Consider the following 21,627-nt stretch of genomic DNA (forward strand, 5'->3'; position numbering starts at 1 on the left):
TTCTATATAATTAAATCAATGGCTATTAGGGGCGTGTTGGATTTTGTCCCCCAAAGCCTGTCCGCCGATCCCCTCTCTTCTCGAGATTATATAATGCGTTGAATCATTAAACCCTGGGATCGAAGAATGGCGAAATATTTGTGCGCCGGTTCGTGTTTCTGCTTGCCTACAATGACAAGGGTGTGCTATGGAAATTGCATGTTATCAAGACTAATGAGTTAGGGAAACTTGGTCCTGCTTTTGGTGTTGGTATTGGTACTGGATTCCCTGGAGGTATCTCATTTTTTTTCTTCTTATAAACCCTTTTCACAGTATTTCTCCTTTCCGATTGTTGATTTTGATTTATGAATCTTTACTAGGAATACTTGCTTATTTTGTTTCGTTTTATGGGTCTATATTAATAATTTCATCTTGCCAATTTAAAATTGTTGCGATACAGTCAATTTTCATCATTAATGATCTGTAAATAAGAACATTTGGAATATTAATGTCAATAAATATTTGTCGTCGGCTGTGTTAGTATATCAGAAGGTTCAAAAATGATTGGTCGGGGATGGGAGTAGGAAAGTAGGAGGAAGAAGAGGGGTGCAGGAAAGATTGGTGGTGGAAACAAGATACTGGATGATGTGGATTGGAGTCCGGTGTCAAAAGTTTTGTTGCTGAACACCAATGATCAGAAGAAGATGAACAAGACATGTTATCTATAAGTAGCCTAACTGAGTAATTGGAATCTTAAGAATTAAAGTTACTGCTTCCGATGTCATGAAAGCTTTCAGAAAACATGCTTTGCATGATAATTTTATCATCTCTTTATAATTCAAACAAATTAATCAATCAAGGAGTCGATCAAAAATTTAAAGTAATGGTTTTCTAGATTTTTCTCATTGGATTTATGCAAAGAAGGAAGATGTAGGTCATCATAAAAAGCTGCAATCAGAGTTCAACTTACCATAATGGATTACAGTTCTTTCCGAGTTTTTCACTACCTCTCTAAGAAGCTACAATCGGAGGCAGTGGCCTCCCTCATCAGTTTCTAGATCTCACTTTCAAGAGAAACTCATAGGTAAAGGAGTTTCACCTTTAGATTCACAAATGAAACACTCCCATTACTTCGTTGACATGCACCTTATGTAGGACGGGTAAGACCACCCGTTGTCACTGAGGATTTGGGTGGGTTGCGCCTTGCATGGATATTGAGTTCTTGATTACATGAATACAGCCATGTCATAACATTTAAATGATTATTAAGCAAATCAGGAGCACTAAATTTTTACTCTAAGAAGACGTATATGGTAAATTACATGGCAAACTAGATTTAAAAATTTGGTACTGGATTCCTTGGAGGTATCTCATTTTTTTTCTCACAAACCCTTTTCACAGTATCTCTCCTTTCCGATTATTGACTTTTATTTATGAATCTCTACTAGGAATACTTACTTATTTTGTTTCGTTTTACGGGTCTATCTTAATAATTTCATCTTACCAATTTAAAATGGTTGTGATACAGTCAATTTGCATCATTAATGATCTGTAAATAAGAACATTTGGAATATTAATGTCAATAAATATTTATCGTCGGCTGTGTTAGTATATCAGAAGGTTCAGAAAAGATTGGTTGGGGATGAGAGTAGGAAAAGTAGTAGGAAGAAGAGGGGTGTGATGGTTTTTCAAATAGTGATTGTAGTTGTAGTGGTAAAAGGGGTTCTTTTCGAACTTGTGAAGGTAACTTTTTTTTTTTAATAAAAATAAAGCAAATTAATTTTCAAAGAGTGATGTCAAGATTTAAAATGGACTAAGGCTCCGGATTCACTATTACTTCAAGTTGATTGGTTACAAAAATATTTCATAATTATTATCTAGCTCTTTTTCCATTAAATCACTTCTTAATCTATAAGGTGTCCAAATATTAAATTGTAATCCTTAAGCATGATTTATCAAAGATTAATTCTAAGCATAAAACATCAAACTGATTCACAACTAATTAAGAAAACCATTTTTATCTCTTTTTTTATTGATCCAAGTGAATTAAATAAAATAAATAATTAAGAATTTATAAAAAGAATTTACCAATCAAACATGAGTGAATAGATCCTCCATTGCCTCAATCACCAAGAATTTAGCTGCTCATCATGTTGGAAAACCTCTCAAAATATTTCATTGATGCTCAAAAGTGTTTTACAATGAAGAGAAAGACAAGCAAATGATGTAAAACAGAATTTTGCGACCCACAAAAGGCGTCCAGAATCAACGACAAAACTGAAGTGCTGTTGTCGTTGAAGAACTACGACCCACAGATGACAGTCGATGTCACTGTTGATAAACGACGGCCTTGGAGAGTCTGTTCTTCACGTTCTTCCTCCTCGCAGCAGCAGCAGCAACAATCAATGGTATCTTCCTTGTTTCGGCTCTGAACTCTCTCCTCTTTCTCTCTAAACTTTTCTTTGATGTAAACCAACACTTATATAGCCCAACAGATCCATAAATCTCGACTAAATCCGAGAGTATTTCTCTTTTTTTTTTCTTCTCGAGCAGTTGAGAGAATAATCTCTTTTCTGTTGCTTTGTACGCGTCCTATGGCCAGTTATTACGCTCCAAAATTCTCTTAAGACTTGAACAAGACTAGGTACATCTTTATCCAGCGTAAAACTCTCCCAAAATTCTTCACAAAATCTTTGAAAATAACCGAAAGAGTACGTATCCTGTTGAACTTTGATTCACTTCTCCCGGCCATTCTAGCCCAATTAAGCCCATGAAATCATCCATACTAGAATTGTATATACATATCACGTCCAGCCCATGAAATCAGTGATTGAATCTCATTAAAACTCGTCCGAAAATCCAACCCTAAATCTGTCTGGTGAAAGAAAATTTTCCCGCCAAAATTTTCTTTTGAATTTGAGAAGTTGACCTCCCCTTATCTGTGGCTGGTCTCCCTTTAGCAGATGCCTGGAAATGGGTCACCCCTTAGTAATTAGGTTACCCCTTATCCAAAATCAAGGGTCCGTATAGCAAGTGTCCTCTGGGGCATTTTCCGCATTTTTTTCGGGGTTCCTCCGGGGTATTTCTGGGGTACTTCCGGTACACTTCTGGGACGCTTCCGGTACTCTATCAACGGAGGTCCAAACGCCGCATTTTCAGCCAATTTCGCCGCAAAACTTTATTCTTCTAAAAACACCTACAAATAAATAAAATATCCAAATAAGTACAATATCGAGCACTAACAATATATATAATTGAGATAAATTAGACACATAAATGCGTCTATCAAATACCCCCAAACTTATTATTTGCTAGTCCCGAGCAAATCAAAACTACAAAATAAAATTCTAACTCACTGTCGCAGGCATCGTCGATTGCATTTAGCGTATGCAATAAGCCTTTAAACCCCTAGGTGTCCCTAGTGGCCGAGTTATAGTCTCGGGAGGGCTTACCAGAGATATACCCACAAAACCTGTACTCCAGACCTTAGCTATCTACGCAGAACCTTGGAAGGCACTAAAGAATCTCCTTGGTTGGCATACTTATTGACTACAGGAAGAAGTACCCTGATGCGAAATTCCAATTGCTGTACACGAGTTTGCACTCAAGCATACTAAAATTCATATAAAGTGACAGAGCTCTACTCAATCAGATAGTTGCACTATGGACATCATATTCGGAGTCAAAACTAATCACATGGATAGATCAAGAAGATGGATATAGAAAACATAGATGGTTTTGATGTTTACTAAGTGAACGACGTTTCCCATATCTGTCTGAAGGCCTCCGCCAAAATGAACCTATCCTAATGGATTGAGATACTAGTCTGACTAATATCAACACACTGACATATACAAGGGTACCAGTGGTCGATAACCTAACTCTAGGTTAACACAACTGGCATATACAAGGGTACCAGTGGTCGACTTTATTGAATTTATTCCTTTTGGTCAAATGGTCTGGTCTCAATTTCTTTATTTATTTATTTTCAACTTTTTTTCAACTTTTTTTTTTTTTTCTCTTTTTCTTTTTCAACTTTTTTTTTTTTTCATGGTATCTCAATCACTCTAATTCACCCTAGCATTGGTAACAACTTGAATCGTGGGCCCCACGTATCACTTAGAGAAACATAGTTTAAAAACAAAATAAAATAAAAATAGAAGTGAAAAGGACTCAACGAGATATGGTGAAACTATCATGTTATTTCTAACACCTGATCTCTGTGCTTTTATGAATAGACTCTTTAGATGTTTCCATCTAATCAGATTGGTTCCTCAAACTCCTACAATCAAAATGCTTCCATCCACTTAGATTAGTTAGTGCAATCCTCAATAGGCATAAATTTCTAGGCTCTGGAGTTTATTTATTGCAAAAAGGTGACAAAAAGTGTTTCTTCCCCCCCCCAAACTTAAATCTTACATTGTCCTCAATGTTCTAAAGATGAAATTAAAAGCATGAACAAGGAGAAACTATTACCACTGGAGGGAAAAGAAATAAGGAAGGATATTACCGTATCACATGAACGCGGGAGCCTCACAGGAAACGCTAAATTTATAGTATTAGCTAGACATCAAATACCTCAAAAAGAATTTTCACCTTCCAAAGTCGTATACCAATAGTCGAAACAATTGTGGGTCCATAAGACCAAATAGAACTGCCACGAATAGGAGACAAATGCTCAAGATTAGAAAAATGAGCAGATAGAGCACAACCTGATCTAAAGTTTCTCGCAAGACAACTGGATTTATCTCGGGTGACCACTTGGGCTTCATATGAGTGTCTCGGCAAACAGCTTTATCCGAAAAACGGGTCTCTAATATAGGATTTTTTTCTGGACATTATCAGGAGGATCAGGTTGTGGAGTCTGAATACACTCAAGCGATACCTCAGATGCACTAGGCTTGAGTCCCAAGTTAGGGACTTCTATTGGGGATAATTGACAATCTCTACCCCCAAACTTAGAATTTTGGGTGCCTCTACAATGACTAGTCACAATGTTCCTAATTTCTAGACCATCGGGTTCTTGAAAAAAGTCAATTGCTTTCTCTAAGTCATAATCAGGTGGTTCATCCTCAGCTTGCTTCATATCTTCTATGGTCCACTCTAAGGCTTCCTTATTTTCTTGAAGCACGGTCTCTGGACTACTTTCCTGATCACTATCCAAATCGGAGGCTATAATCACAGGGAAAGACTCGGGTGGGCCTAAAAATGTATAATTAGACTCCAACTCAGGAGGCTCTTTTAAATAAGGTATTAAGATAGACTCAGAAGCTAGTAATGGTTCGAACCTATCTTTCCATATATCAATATCTAACATAGGAACAGAATCCAACAGAGCATTTACTTGTTCAATGTTACTATCATCGTCGAAATCCAGGCTAAAATGGGATAAACAACTCTCCAATGTATTTTCCGGTACGATGTTTGGTAATGACTCCTGAACTAAGGTTCCTATCATGTTCACCTCTTCAATACATGTGCTATCTAGCTCAGAATGTAGCTTGTTGACATTAAAAATATTCAACTCAATAGTCATATTACCAAAAGATAGATTCATAATACCATTTCGACAGTTTATGATTGCATTAGACGTAGCTAAGAATGGGCGACCTAAAATCACAGGTATTTGGTTCTCTGGGTCGGGGACAGGTTGGGTATCTAGGACCACGAAATCCACTGGATAAATAAACTTGTCGACCTCAATAAGAACATCCTCGATCACACCACGAGGGATTTTAACGGACCTATCAGCTAACTGGAGTGTTATCTGGGTAGGTTTCATCTCACCAAGTCCTAGCTTAAGGTACACATGGTATGGCAGTAAGTTCACACTGGCTCCTAAGTCAAGCAACGCTTTCTCAACACGGTACTTACCTATTGTACAAGAAATGGTAGGGGACCCTGGGTCTTTATACTTAGGATTAGTGGTATTCTGAATAATAGAACTCACATGACTAGATATGAAGGCTTTCTTCTGGACACTGAGCTTACGCTTTCGCGTACACAAGTCCTTAAGGAACTTGGCATAAGAGGGAATCTGCCTAATTGCATCTAATAATGGAAGGTTGATATTAACCTGCTTAAAAACCTCCAATATATCATTAAAGTTGGACTCCCTCTTAGTCGGAACTAGCATCTGGGGAAACGGGGCTCTGGGAACAAAGTGAGGCTCAACAGGACCCTCATTGGTCTCTTTGGAGACTCTATCAGTCTCCTCATTTTCTGGCTCAGCAGGGTGAACTACAACATGTTCACTATCAGGCATGGCGACCTTGTTGTCAACTTTCTTTCCACTTCTTAGGGTTGTGACAACATTCACATGATTGTACGATTTCTCTCCTTTGGGGTTAGGATCAGTATGACTAGGGAACCTTCCATTTTCTCTCTCACTTATAAACTTAGTTATTTGTCCTACTTGAAGTTCTAATTTGGCAAGACTCTGGGAATTATTCTTCAACTCTTGCCTAGTTTCTTGTTGAAAGCTCATGTGGTTCTTTGATAGCATGTCATGGTTACTTACTAACATAGTGATAGCTTCCTCTAAGGTAGAGATCTTTTTCTCGGAAGTGTTCTGAAACTGGTTTTGACCTGAAGAGTTCTTAAAACCAAAACCTGGGGGAGGATGAGAATTGCTAGACTGGCCTTGACTCTGGCCCTTAGACCAAGAGAAATTAGGATGGTTTCTCCAACCAGGGTTGTAGGTTTCTGAGTATGGGTCAAACTTCTGACGGTTCTCAAACCTAGCATTGTTATAGACAACATGGGATTGCTCTTCACTAACCTGACCTTCCCAAAATGAATTATCGGGCTCTATCACACAACTAGAGACTTGAGAGGCTCTATTAGGTTCAACAAGGGACTTATTTTTAGACTGACCCATTTCCAAAGCTTCTAACCTTCTAGATAAAGCAGCAAACTTAGCATCTGAACCAAAACTCGTATCTACCATATTGGTGCTACTTCTATTGACCAAGAGTCTTTTAGGGGGTTCAACACAAGATTCCCACTGTTACTAGTGAACTCACCAGCGCACATAGATTCAACCATGGATTTGGTCGAATAGTCTAAACCATCATAAATAATCTGTACAAGTTTCATATTATCAAATCCATGGTGAGGACACTGAGATAGGAGATCATTGAATCGCTCTAAAAACCTATAAAGAGACTCTCCCTCTTGTTGCACACTAGCACTAATTTTCTGCCTAACAGCTGCAGTTTTATGCTTAGGGTAGAATTTCATATAGAAGGCAGCGATAAGTTCCTGCCATGTTTCTATGGATTCAGACGGTAGGTTGTTAAGCCAGGTCTTGGCTTTGTCTCTCAAAGAAAAGGGAAACATCTTAAGTTTCAAGACTTCATCGGTAAGGTCCTTTATCCTAATTGTCCCACAGATTTCCTCAAAGTCCCTAATATGAAAATAAGGGTTCTCATCATCTTTTCCTAAGAATATAGGGATCATCTGAAGAATACTAGGTTTTATCTCAAAATTAGCCGTAGTGGCTGGCAATTTAATGCATGAAGCTCGGTTGGTCCTAGTTGGGAACATGTAATCTTTCAAAGTTGCCATCGCTGGCACAACAGAAGTACTAGCGGTACTATCCTCACAAAGAGACAGATTCTCAAAACAGAAGTTTCCAAAAACAGGGCTCTCCAAAGAAGAGTCTTCGAGCTCCCTGCTTAAATCAGAAGAACTACTAGGTTTTTCGCTAATCAATCGACCTAGAGTATCTCTTTTCCAAGCCCTATTAACAAAATCGGGCATACACTAAAAAGAATTCAAAAAGAAATAAAAATCCTAACAAGAAGGTTCTAGCAATCACACAGTAGGCTGACTCGACTTTACCACAGCAAACCTAAAGATTTCTAGCAAACAACAAGCATGATGGCTCCACTTAGATTGTTTCTAGACCAGCTTCTAATCCTTCGAAAGGGAATTCATTACAATTTGAGCAAACCCCTATGGAATCAATCCGAGTTTAAGCAAGTTGAATCGAGGCGAGGGAAGCTCAGTGGAGCTTTGATACCCAAAACCTCACCGATCCAATGCGGCGCAGTCACGCATTCAACTCGCAGAAACCTTCAAGAACTTCGAGGTGTGCTTAAAAGAGTAACCAATATTTTTCGAATGATTGTCCTGTTAAGCTCGATACCCTATAGGTCTCTTTCTAGTCCAAATTTTAGGCTTAGGTTCGCTTTAGGTTTCGTTTTCCTAAGGCGGGCAAGAAGGGAGCGGTGACGAAATCCGAACCCTTATCTTATATGGTCCAGTCCTTGCCCTTTACTAGGAATTTAAAAACAGTCCATATTCAAGTCCTCAGCATATATTCACCTTAAGGAGTCCAGTAACCCGCTTGCAGGAGATTCGCGGGTGTTTAGAATTTTACCTCCCGTACCAGACGGGCGAAGAACCGCTGAAGTCGACTCGGGCCACGACTCCTATGCCGTGTGCGAACCCGAGGGGCCGAGACGATATTGTAATCGTCGTCCTTCCCTGCAAACAGTGATATTTAACTACCCTTCCGTAGGGTTTAAAAATAAATAAAAATAAAGAGTCCAAATGTCCAAAGTTCACAGTCCAAAAATAAAGTGCAAAAACAAAAAATGAAAGCCTAAAAAAAAGAAAAAACTAATAATAATAAAAAAATGTCTCTTTTTTTTTTCTCTCTTTTACAAAATAAAGAAAATCTTCTTCTTTCGCTCCTTTAGCTTTGCTTTTCACTCCCAAACTTTAAGTAAATCACCACAAGCTTTGGCAAAATTGACTTTCGCTCCAACTTCAAAAATCTGCAAGGAAACAAAAAATCCAAAAACGTAAAGAAGAACAAAAATAATAAATAAAAAAAAAATCTAAAAAAAATGCTACCTAAACACAAATCCGCGTCGGCGCGGGTGACCCGGGTTCGATCCCCGGCAGCGGCGCCAAAAATTTAATGGTTTTTCAAATAGTGATTGTAGTTGTAGTGGTAAAAGGGGTTCTTTTCGAACGTGTGAAGGTAACTTTTTTTTTAATAAAAATAAAGCAAATTAATTTTCAAAGAGTGATGTCAAGATTTAAAATGGACTAAGGCTCCGGATTCACTATTACTTCAAGTTGATTGGTTACAAAAATATTTCATAATTATTATCTAGCTCTTTTTCCATTAAATCACTTCTTAATCTATAAGGTGTCCAAATATTAAATTGTAATCCTTAAGCATGATTTATCAAAGAATTAATTCTAAGCATAAAACATCAAACTGATTCACAACTAATTAAGAAAACCATTTTTATCTCTTTTTTTATTGATCCAAGTGAATTAAATAAAATAAATAATTAAGAATTTATAAAAAGAATTTACCAATCAAACATGAGTGAATAGATCTTCCATTGCCTCAATCACCAAGAATTTAGCTGCTCATCATGTTGGAAAACCTCTCAAAATATTTCATTGATGCTCAAAAGTGTTTTACAATGAAGAGAAAGACAAGCAAATGATGTAAAACAGAATTTTGCGACCCACATAAGGCGTCCAGAATCAACGACAAAGATGAAGTGCTGTTGTCGTTGAAGAACTACGACCCACAAATGACAGTCGATGTCACTGTTGATAAACGACGACCTTGGAGAGTCTGTTCTTCACGTTCTTCCTCCTCGCACCAGCAGCAGCAACAATCAATGGTATCTTCCTTGTTTCGGCTCTGAACTCTCTCCTCTTTCTCTCTAAACTTTTCTTTGATGTAAACCAACACTTATATAGCCCAACAGATCCATAAATCTCGACTAAATCCGAGAGTATTTCTCTTTTTTTCTTCTCGAGCAGTTGAGAGAATAATCTCTTTTCTGTTGCTTTGTACGCGTCCTATGGCCAGTTATTACGCTCCAAAATTCTCTTAAGACTTGAACAAGACTAGGTACATCTTTATCCAGCGTAAAACTCTCCCAAAATTCTTCACAAAATCTTTGAAAATAAACCGAAAGAGTACGTATCCTGTTGAACTTTGATTCACTTCTCCCGGCCATTCTAGCCCAATTAAGCCCATGAAATCATCCATACTAGAATTGTATATACATATCACGTCCAGCCCATGAGAATCAGTGATTGAATCTCATTAAAACTCGTCCGAAAATCCAACCCTAAATCTGTCTGGTGAAAGAAAATTTTCCCGCCAAAATTTTCTTTTGAATTTGAGAAGTTGACCTCCCCTTATCTGTGGCTGGTCTCCCTTTAGCAGATGCCTGGAAATGGGTCACCCCTTAGTAATTAGGTTACCCCTTATCCAAAATCAAGGGTCCGTATATCAAGTGTCCTCTGGGGCATTTTCCGCACTTTTTTCGGGGTTCCTCCGGGGTATTTCTGGGGTACTTCCGGTACACTTCTGGGGCGCTTCCGGTACTCTATCAACGGAGGTCCAAACGCCGCATTTTCAGCCAATTTCGCCGCAAAACTTTATTCTTCTAAAAACACCTACAAATAAATAAAATATCCAAATAAGTACAATATCGAGCACTAACAATATATATAATTGGGATAAATTAGACACATAAATGCGTCTATCAGGGTGCATGAAAGATTGGTGGTGGAAACAAGATACTGGATGATGTGGATTGGAGTCCGGCGTCAAAAGTTTTGTTGCTGAACACCAATGATCAAAAGAAGATGAACAAGATATGTTGTCTATAAGTAGCCTAACCGAGTAATTAGAATCTTAAGAATTAAACTTACTGCTTCCGATGTCATGAAAGCTTTCAGACAACATGCTTTACATGATAATTTTATCATATCTTTATAATTCAAACAAATTAATCAATCAAGGAGTCGATCAAAAATTTTAAAGTAATGGTTTTCTAGATTTTCTCATTGGATTTATGCAAAGAAGGAAAAAGTAGGTCATCATAAAAAGCTGCAATCGGAGTTCAAGTTGTTAGAGCACTGCTCGGTCGAACTCGCATGCGTTGCTATCTCAAGCATGTTTGTCAATGTTAGTGATCAAAACTATAAGTCTTGATTTCTAATCTACTATTAGCTAAGTCTCATACTAGGATAGAAAGTGTAGTTGAGCTCAAGACTCCATGGCGATCATCATACAAAGACGAAAAACTACTCAAGGAACTAGTGGAACTTCATCGACTAAAAGGTACGTGGAGACTTGAACTTATCTATCACTCAAAAGTCTATCTACTCTATCTCCTATATTGAGACAAAAGTCTTTTTGCTATACATTTGCTATTTTGAGCCGAGTTTATCTCGCTTATCTATTTATCGAAATATGTGTTGGTAAGCTTTCGCTTTGGCCAAGTTCATCTTTACTAGTGACGAAAGTCGTGTTAAGTTTCAATCACTTGAAAATGTCTTTGACGAGAAATGGTTTGTGAACAACAACTATATAACGTCCTCTAAGAATGTTTCAATGATTGAAATGAGAGTTTAGATTATATAACTATTGTGGGATATAACCATTTTGTGGTAACTCATACATGTATAAGTCCTTATTCTTTGAACCAAAGTATGCGTAATTTGATGCTCAGGAAAACCGGAACTAGAGTCCGCGTACTGTCGGAGGTTCTCATCCCGAGAATTTCTGGTGAAGTTGTGAATTGAAAACAAACTTATTCTGGGTACTTAAGTCCGCGTACCAGTCCGCGAACTTAAGTTGAACTTAAACTTATATAAACTAAGGAATGCAAGTTTGCAAACCGTGGATATAAAGTTCATGAATCAATTCGAGTGAATCAAATCATTTTTGTTTCAATTGTGTCTATTATAAAGATCTAAGCAATTGAACAACTCTCTAACTAGTTCATTTGAACTGGTTGTGGTAAAGAAGAATATGGTTGATTTGAAAGTGCTCATATGGCTAACCATTTGGTTAACTACTGTTGAACCAACTAGATGTACATGTTTGGGTACGGTTACACAAACCTAGATAAACGTGCATTTCATTTGTGTGCAACAAGATAATTTTCGATCTAACGGTTGAAAGATATTATCTTGAATCTAATCAGGTTTTCATCTAACGGTGAATATTGAATGCTTTTTTACTAAGCTAACATTGATTGCAAACCCTGATTTGAAAGATTATATAAGGGAGAACTCTAGCAACTGGGAAACCTAATCCCCACACCTCATGTGTGATACTAGTTGTATTAGCTAGATTCTCTTCTCCTTTAACCTTAGGTTTCTACCGAGGCCCTGTAGGTTAACGACTTGAAGACTTCATTGGGATTGTGAAGCCAGACCGATACTATTTTCTTGTTGTTGTGTGATCTGATCTTATTGTTTCTATCGTACTAAGTACAATCTTAAGATTGGCTTGATATTGATTTCTTTGATAGGCAAGATATAAAAGAAGTCACAAACATCTTCGTCTCATAGTTTGTGATTTCGCAATATCTTCTTTCGCTAGTCGATTAAGATTATTGTGAGGTGATTGATAATACTAGGTTGTTCTCGGGAATATAAGTCTGGTTTATCAATTGGTTCTTGTTCACCTTTATTTATCAAAAGACGGAACAAAAACTCGTAGGTATTTCTTTGGGAGAAAGTTTTATCTGTTACCGTAGAATTTTCTGTGTGATACAAATTTGTTTATTAAAGTCTTCAACTTTGGGTCGTAGCACCTCTTAGTTGTGGGTGAGATCATCTAAGGTAATCAAGTGTGTAGTATCCTGCTAGGATCAGAGACGTAAGGAGTGCAACTGTACCTTGAATCAGTGCGAGATTGATTTGGGTTCAACTGGAGTCCAGACCGAAGTTAGTTTGTAGTAGGCTAGTGTCTGTAGCGGCTTAATACAGTGTGTGTTCAATATGGACTAGGTCCCGGTGTTTTTTTGCATTTGCGGTTTCCTCGTTAACAAAACTTCTGGTGTCTGTGTTATTTATTTTCCGCATTATATTTTGTTATATAATTGAAATATCACAGGTTGTGTGTTGAATCGATCAATTGGGAAATCCAACCTTTGGTTGTTGATTTAAATTGATTGATCCTTGAACATTGGTCTTTGGTACCGTTCAAGTGATTTCTTTTGTATTCAATTAAGCTCGCAGATTTCTATTTGCTTTAGTAAGTATTGAATCGAGAAAGAGAGAGATAACTCTTTGATATATTTTTATTAAGATTGAGTCTGTCTGTCTAGTTGATTCTCTTAAAAGTATATTAGATTTAGTCCATAAAGATTGTTAAGCGAAATATTGTGTGTGGTTGTTAGACCCCCGCTTTTTCAATTGGTATCAGAGAAGGAAAACACGTTTAAAGACCTTACAAGTATGTGTTTGTAGCGATCTGACTCTATGGACGATAAGAATATCTCAGATAACGCAACATCAGCTCAGAGTCATCCTTGTGAACTTCAAAGTCCTGAAGCTTCTAAGAAAAACTCTGTTTCTAGTCCTTTGACTGAATCTGCATTTAACTGGAAAAAATCTCTTGATGAACAGTTGGATGATCTTTCAGATGACAATGATTCAGAAGGAGGACAAAGTATTGATGAGGAAGTCTCTCAATATATCAAGCTTTTTGACCATGCTTTGAAAGAAAAGAAGTCAACTACTTGCTTGAGTAAATACATGGCACCTCTCTGTCAAGAAAACAAAAATCTGAGAAAACTCTTTAAAGGGTATGATGGTGGATATAAACTTTTACAATCTACCGTTAAAGATCGAGAAGAAGCCTTACGCTCAAAAAAGTCCGAATGTGATAATCTTCTTCGAAATATATTTGTGTTGAAAGAAAGACTTGCGGAATCTGAAGCAAGATATGACTCTCAACAAAAATGTTCTAATGACAGAGAACTCAGTCTCCTCGCCAGAGAAAAATCCTTGGAGACCGATCTCGCTGTTGCCCTTAAAAAGGTAAAATCACTTGAGGAGAATCCGAAAAGATTCAATTCTAGCTCTACAAAATTATCTACTATTCTTGGAGCATGTAAAGAACATCGTGATACACGTGGTCTGGATATAAGGGAATAAACGTTCCAAGTACTGATAATATCAATTTTGTTCAAGCTAATGCCAACTCTTCATGTGGAAAAATCTTACCAGCAACTGACGGTTTTGGAAACAAGGATTGTACTCCTTAAAATTTAACTCGCATGAGAAAAGTCAAAAACAAATCCTTTAACTACTATTATTGCGGAAATAAAGGGCATCTTGAACGAAGATGTGGTTTTCGACTGAGGAATGAGAAACTTCACAACATTCTTGTATGGATGTCTAAATAAGTAATTAAACTTGTCTCTCATATTGCTGGAGTAAAAGGAAGTGTCTGCAATCAAGAGAAATATTGTGATGAGTCATTTCTAGATTATGATTTTGAGACAAAAAATGCCTACAATTGTAGAAGGAAGAATATCAGGTGGACAACTGACTCTTTAAATTACTCTGAGAAGAGAAAAAGGCATAGGAGAAAGAAAGAAAAACCAAATTCCTTATCTCCTTCTAAAGAAGACAGTGAACCCAAGGTGTCTGCTCATATTTCATTCATATCAATAATCTAGTCTCGGAGCTCAAGATCAGCATAAACAGACTCAAACGGAGCATTAAAAAGGCAAGGAAAGCAGCAGGTTCAGGTACTCCTTGTTTCACTATGGTTAAATCTCTTTCTACTAACCCTAATGATTTTTCTGAAAATCTTCAAGAAGGAAAGAGAGAAGAAGTCAATATTCTTGATGAGCAAAAAGCTCATCAAAATACAACATAACTACTCAATGTAGCATCCTTCTTGTAATAAGGAAGGATCCTTATAATTCTCAAGAATCCTGTGTGTCTTGAGAAAGTAGTTGTTGTTATATTTCATTTTGTTTTCGAAATAATGATCATTAAACTGTTGAGCCTTGCTCCAAAACTTAACATGATGTAATGTTTTTTGATCGTTCACTCTTGAGAATAATTTCTTGTTGATTGCCCTGAATTTCAACAATTCTCTTATGTTCCCTTGAACTAAGAAGGTCATCCTTTGTTTAGAATGATTCTTGAGTTTTTCAAGACCTCTTCTAAATTTAGCTCCATTATTCTTTTGGTCTCGTACCATAGTTGTAACCATAAGTGCACGTACACCTGACCCACAGGAACGTAGACGAGTATCCCTAGGGTTTCCTAAGAAACATACACACATATGTATGTATATATATGCATCATGCTCAGTTTTGGTACATACACGTTCCGTAACGTCAAAAGGTTCACCTGATTTCTATGTGCACAATGGATGGATGCAAAAATAAAGACAAGGTTGAGAAGAGCAAGCCTATCGAGTTTCACGAGAACCCTATTTTCATAACCTGCTATCATGTTGTTAATCATGAAAACAAACTACCAGTCCAAATGTCATCACAACTGGTCGGAAATCTTCTTTAAGATTTTGAGGTCGTACGTGAACAACTTGGAATTGCAACAAGGATTCTTGATTTTCTGAAAAACGAACTGAAGAAAGCAACTGATGAGCTCGTTCATGTTCAATCTCTGGTTGCTGGATATGTTTAATGTTTTTTTCAAAATCATGATTCTCTAAGAGTTGATTTTATTTTATCTAGTAAATCTTCTTATGAGAATTTTATTCTTGTGTTTTTTGGAATAACCCTTATTGTGATTACACATGGCTATGTCCAACATTTTCATCTTTATTTTTTAGGTTTATTTGTTTAAATTCTAAAAAATTGTTTGGAAGAGGATTTTTGCAGTATTAATATTTATGGTTTTATATATTGCAAATTTGTTATGGGATATGTGTGTTTGCGTCCGTGAACTATGATTGTCCCATACTTTGTCAAAAGTTAAGTCTTTCGTATGTCGATATGCATGTATTGATAAAAGAATGAATGAACTTTTGACATTACAAAAGTTTTAAGCCTATTAGGTCATTATGCAAGTATTGATGGAAGATGGGATGAACTTTTGTTTACGAGGATTATGTCTATTGTATGTCATTGTGCAAATATTGATGGAAAATAGAATGAATCCTTGTCTATTCCGCGGTATTGATCTTCCCTGATCCATATTTTACGTATATATTGTGCGGCTCCGTAAGTTCTCTTATGTCGAGCATGACCAATTGAATTTATCACACTCTTGTGGTAATTTAATTTAGTTGTGTATTTCCGATTAAATTAATCATGGGTTTTCTTGTGGTTAATTTGATTGAGTATTTTTGGATTCAAATTCATATTCGTATGTGATTTGATATGTCCAAAGAAATCCTTCTTTTCTTGTGGAAATAAGGTCGCTCTTGTTGTTCTTTCGGGAATGACATTTTATGGGGAAGAGTTCTTGAACTTGTGCTTAATTGTCAAATCTTTGTGGGGGAGTGCGGATGTGGAATATTATAGGGGTTATCTTGTATATTTACAAACTCCATGATGAATGCATTTAGCTTCGGCTATATGATGGCATCTAAAAATTTGATATGTGATTTATTTTGGTCATGAAATGTCTCTATGGAAATTTCATTAGGATCCCACTAGTTTTTGTACCTTTGCCAATTTTATTGACAAAAAGGGGGAGAATTAATGTGTAGTTCACACTACAAATACATATGGTTTTCGGATCATTATGTAAGGGGGAGTGGTTTCCATGTGAGATGTATTATTTACCAAGGGGGAGTGATACATATCACCATAGTATTGTTGTCGAAGTTGTGATACAATTGAACTTTGATGTTGTATGATAATACTATGGCAACGTATAACAATGATTGAGAATTCTTGTTTTCTCATTGTTATGACTACGGATTTTCAACAACGGTGATACTAAACTTACAACCTTTGGGGTCATTGGAGTACTTGGAAGTGACGAAGATTTCGAGTAATGTTGAAGAACCAAGAAGATCAGGCATGTGGAAGAGAAGCTACAAAAGTTTAATTATTTATTTTTGTATTCCATATGTATTGATAGTTTTGTTGCTAAAATTGACAAAGGGGGAAATTGTTAGAGCACTGCTCGGTCGAACTCGCATGCATTGCTATCTCAAGCATGTTTTTCAATGTTAGTGATCAAAACTATAAGTCTTGATTTCTAGTCTATTATTAGCTAAGTCTCGGACTAGGATAGAAAGTGTAGTTGAGCTCAAGACTCCATGGAGATCATCATACAAAGACGAAGAACTACTCAAGGAACTGGTGGAACTTCAGCGACTAAAAGGTATGTGGAGACTTGAACTTATCTATCACTCAAAAGTCTATCTACTCTATCTTCTATCTTGAGACAAAAATCGTTTTGCTATATAGACTTTGATTTTACACATTTGCTATTTCGATCCGAGTTTATCTAGCTTATCTATTTCTCGAAATATGTGTCGGTAAGCTTTCGCTTTGGCCAAGTTCATCTTTACTAGTGACAAAAGTCATGTTAAGTTTCAATCACTTGAAAATGGCTTTTACGAAAAATGGTTTGTGAACAACAACTATATAACGTCCTCTAAGAATGTTTCAATGATTGAAACGAGAGTTTAGATTATATAACCATTGTCGGATATAAGCATTGTGTGGTAACTCATACATGTATAAGTCCTTATTCCTTGAACCAAAGTATGCGTACTTTGCTGCTCAGGAAAACCGGAACTAGAGTCGGCGTACCCAGTCCGCGTACTGTCGGAGGTTCTCATCCTGAGAATTTATGCTGAAGTTTGTGAATTGAAAACAAACTTATTCCGGGTACTTAAGTCCGTGTACCAGTCCGCGAACTTAAGTTGGTTATTTTCTAAAAACGATTATTCGTGAACTTAAACTTATATAAACTAAGGAATGCAAGTTTGCAAACCGTGGCTATAAAGTTCATGAATTGATTTGAGTGAATCAAACCATTTTTGTTTAATTGTGTCTATTATAAAGATCTAAGCAATTGAACAACTCTCTAACTAGTTCATTTGAGTCATTTGAACTAGTTGTAGTAAAGAAGAATATGGTTGATATGAAAGTGCTCATATGGCTAACCATTTGGTTAACTAATGCTGAACCAACTAGATGTATATTTTTGGGTACAGTTACACAAACCTAGATAAATGTTCATTTCATTTGTGTGTAACAAGCTAAGTTTCGATCTAACGGTTGAAAGATATTAACTTGAATCTAATCAGGTTTTCATCTAACGGTGAATATCGAATGTTTTGCTGCTAAGCTAACATTGATTGCAAATCCTGATTTAAAAGACTATATAAGGGAGAACTCTAGCAACTGGGAAATATAATCCCCACACATCCTGTGTGATACTAGTTGTATTAGCTAGAGTCGATTCTCCTTTAACCTTAGGTTTCTACCGAGACCCTATAGGTTAACAACTCGAAGACTTCATTGGATTGTGAAGCCAGCGAGTATTCTCTTTCTTCATGGAGATAAGTTCGTAATTTTCAAAGAAATTCGCAACTGTATACTTCTCGGCAACTATTTCTAGGTCTGCGAATTTTGGATCCCTAAGTTCATTGGAGTAAAGAGATCCTCTACCAGCACCACGATTAGCGAACTCTAGCATTAGACGGATGCAATCCCCACTTAGTTGGAAAATGGCTCGCGAAAATCCCGGATGAGCGAGAATTTTATAAAATAAAGGAATGTCCGGGTTATAAAGAGGAAGAGGGAGACCTGCGAGAATTTGACCTAGCGAAATTATGATTGATTGATCATCACAATTTTGATTGGAGAAAACACGATGTACTGCGGAGCACCAAATAACTCCCGAAGAGTTACTTTATCTCATCCCCTAAAGAAGATAAGATCAACGGTGAAGAGAAAGTTAACTGACATGGACGTGACAGGGGCAGAAGACACTTGTCTGACACGAGCAAGCGCCTCAACTACCCGCATTAAACACTCTGAGCAGCATACGTGTCGATCAACCCGTGGAACGGACGAGGATGCCTCTGCGTGATCAAGTAATGAACGAAGACCTCTGCGTGATGGACACAAAACACAAGAAGATAAGGTTCCAACAGCCCTCAGAGATGGGTCCCACACTCTAACCCTATAAATACCCCCTCTCCACCAAGAGTGAGGGAATCGGAAAAATCAGGGAGAGAAGGAGAGAGAAAGATTGCGAGTGTAAGTTAGTCCTTTACAATATACAGACCTATGTATACTCCAAAGTCGCTCGACTATCCCTGTAACCATCAAGTATATAGTGAAACAACAACCCCGTGGATGTAGGCCTTAGTGTTGAACCACGTAAATCCCTGTCTTATTTACATTTCAGCACTTTATATTCGCCTAACGCTCCTTGAGTTTTACTTTTATACTTCGTTTTCTTTATCTTCCCCTGCGTAAACGCCCCTCGCAATGTTATTAGATGAGGTTATGATAAACCCGAGGGTTTTGAGCCAAGGAATCAATGCAACCGTATTATCAGTGTGAGACGGTACCTAGAGTGCGAACATTGTTTGTGAACATATAGATGCCTTCGTGATTTTCGTGTTCACAACTGTACTAACTACTAAATCACGAACTTAAGCCGAGAGAATAAAGTAAGCCCATACACTAAATTCAATTAGATTCTCTCAACAGAAACATAGAGAAAAAGAGGGTTCTCATTCTTTAGCTCTCAACTTCACCTCGAAAAAACTAAACCCATTCTATCTATGTATTCTCTAATATGTTAAGCCCTTCATTAGCTCTGGCAGTATCTGTCGAAGCCATTCAAACTGGTTAAAATATTTATTGCTTAGATCCATGGATTTACATTTTTTAGATCTCGTCTGGACTTGTCTTTCCGATGGGGTTTTGAAAATTTCCAAAAAAAAAATTTACGTGCATTTTCAAAGGGATCCTTTCACGTAACCACATACCTTCAATGAACCCGCATTTTTAAAAGTTCTCGGTGGCCCTCGGGCAGTTTTTTTCTTGGAGTAATGAATTTCGTAAACTAACCCGATCCGCACAAACATTTCTGTTTCTCGCTGTTTGAAATTTCCTTGTGCAGAAAGAAAACGACAGCACGATTGAAAAGATGCAGGAAGCAGGAAAATCCAAAGCCTCGTCAAAGGAAGCACCAAGGACAGCCCCGGTCATCACCCGGAGCAAGCAGAAAGGAGACAAAGCCAAAATAACTAGTCAGAGACAGGACACTACGGAAATCACTTCCCCTATGAACGCTAACTCCGTTGCAGCCGCGGCCCTCAGAGCAGCGGCAGCGAAGTACAGTACGGCAGCGGCAGCCCCAAAGGCTGCGGAAGCCAGCAAAACTCTTGTTACAAATCAATCTCACCAACCAAAAGAAAGGATGGATGAATCCAGAACACATCAACCCGCGCACCCGCCAACCTTCGGAATGCCACCAACAAACGAACAGAATCAAACTGTGCCGGTGGGCACTCCGCCCGATTTGGAATTACCAACAATCGAAGCTGAACCTCCACCACCTTTGGTACAAACAATAAAAGAAGGCGGCACCATGGCCGTAGTAGCACGAGCGGGGACTCCCAATCAGGGGTCAAACCAATCACATCGACTGATGGCTGAGCTTGAAGAATTGAAGAAAATCCATCAGGTTTACGCAGATGCTGTAGTTCTGCTGGCCATAGAAAACCAAGATTTAAAAGACCGGATTGCCCTAAGCACGAAGACCAGCAAGCAACTTGATGAGGAAAATTCAAAGGAACCAGAACCAAATCGAGACCGAAGAGTCATCGTAGCAGCCAATGGAGACACGGCTAGGGGAAGTAGTGCATCTGACCGAGATTACAATGACGGAGAGTCAGACTATCACGAGCAGAAGAGCGTAGGGCATCACCGCGCGATGGAAGAGCTACGTCATGAAATAATGGCCGAGATCAGGCAATTAAAAAGTAGACAAGGCGGGGGAAGGTTAGAAGAGGTCATGAGAGAGGCTAACTCCACGCCCCTAACTCATCGCCTGGACAACACCCTTATTCCGATGAAATGCCCTGTCCCGACGTTCGAATGCTATGACGGATCCAGTGATCCCGCTGCACATATTCGGTATTATAACCGTGTCTTAGATAGATGGAGTCAGAACGACTCCGTAATCTGTAGATACTTCCCCTCAAGCCTGAAGGGATCGACATTGTCTTGGTTTGATAATCTGCCGCCAGACTCCATCCACTCCTACGACCAACTCGCAGAAAAGTTCTTAAGAACTTACATGTACAACAAGACTGTTAACACCGGAATGGATAAGCTCTTTTCAATGGCAATTGGCTACAAGGAAACCACGAGGGAATACACTAACAGATGGCACAAGATCTGCCAGGCCATAGGAAGTGTGGACCCAGTGGTAAGTATCAACTGCTACAAGTGGGGATTAGACCGAATGAGTCCACTATTTATTGAGATTCATGGAAGCGTGCCTAAGACAGAGGGTGATCTTCGAATAATTATTGAAAAACACGCTCGTCTTGAAGAAATCCAGCGTGAAAACCCGAGGGCGTACACGCAGAGGTCTCACCGTACCAATTCAGCAGAACAAACCAATGGGGCCAAAAGGAATTGTTCAGTGGAGCGGCCTCACGAAGACATGAAGGAACGAAGGGATGAACGACGAACAGGCGACCGAAAATTCGAAGATCAAGTTTACACGAAGCTCAACGCTAGCTATGCTCGGATCTTGCGAGAAATCAAAGGAAGGGAAAACCTGGAGTGGCCATGGTCTAATGGAAAACAGCCCCCGAGAACCGAGAAGTCTAAAGATTACTGTGAATATCACTGCTTCAATGGACACCAGACCGAAAAATGT

This window comes from Papaver somniferum, chromosome 1 (genome assembly GCF_003573695.1).
Source record: "Papaver somniferum cultivar HN1 chromosome 1, ASM357369v1, whole genome shotgun sequence".
Lineage (NCBI taxonomy): Eukaryota > Viridiplantae > Streptophyta > Magnoliopsida > Ranunculales > Papaveraceae > Papaver > Papaver somniferum.